Source organism: Penaeus monodon, chromosome 23, assembly GCF_015228065.2.
Source record: "Penaeus monodon isolate SGIC_2016 chromosome 23, NSTDA_Pmon_1, whole genome shotgun sequence".
NCBI classification, from domain to species: Eukaryota; Metazoa; Arthropoda; class Malacostraca; order Decapoda; family Penaeidae; genus Penaeus; species Penaeus monodon.
The window spans coordinates 16,166,837-16,167,322 of record NC_051408.1 but is presented as its reverse complement, the minus strand read 5'-3'; the positions used below and the strand labels follow the sequence as shown (position 1 = coordinate 16,167,322).

General features: G+C 54.7%; 1 long non-coding RNA gene across 1 annotated transcript in view; it reads left to right on the top strand.

Annotated features, from left to right (window-relative positions):
- LOC119587825 overlaps positions 1 to 486 on the top strand; it is a 4,309-nt gene that overhangs the window by 2,664 nt on the left and 1,159 nt on the right. Inside the window, exon 3 of the long non-coding RNA XR_005230023.1 lies at positions 290 to 444. This is a non-coding gene — a long non-coding RNA (uncharacterized LOC119587825). The remainder of the gene's footprint in view (positions 1 to 289; positions 445 to 486) is intronic.

Here is a 486-nt window from a genome sequence, read left to right as displayed (position 1 = left end):
CATCCATTGTTATTCATTTGATTAATATATATCTGTACTTTTCTTCGTGTCAGCAACAGCTAACCTCTCGACCACCAACCTTCTCACGCCTAATACGCAGACACCCATGTCACAGCTCACTACATCTTCTGTCCCCTTACCTCCTCGTGTCCTCAAGGCTAACCATCTCTCCCTTTCCCTTCCCGTGTCTTCAAGCCTAATCGTCTGTGCATCTTTTTCTTAGCCCGTCTGTCTACCTCCCTGTCCTAAGGTCTAACCGTCTGTCCCCTTACCTCGTCGTGTCCTCAAGATCCGGACCGAGGGCGAGTCTCCTTCGGCGCCTCCCATAGACGTGCGAAGTGATGCCGTCTCGCCCACCAGCATACGCGTGGTATGGGAGCCCCCGCCCACGCACACCCACCACGGCGACCTGCTGGGCTATCATGTGGGCATTCGGCGCCATGAGTAAGTGTGGGCGTGGATTTGGAAGGGCAGAGGAGATGGTGC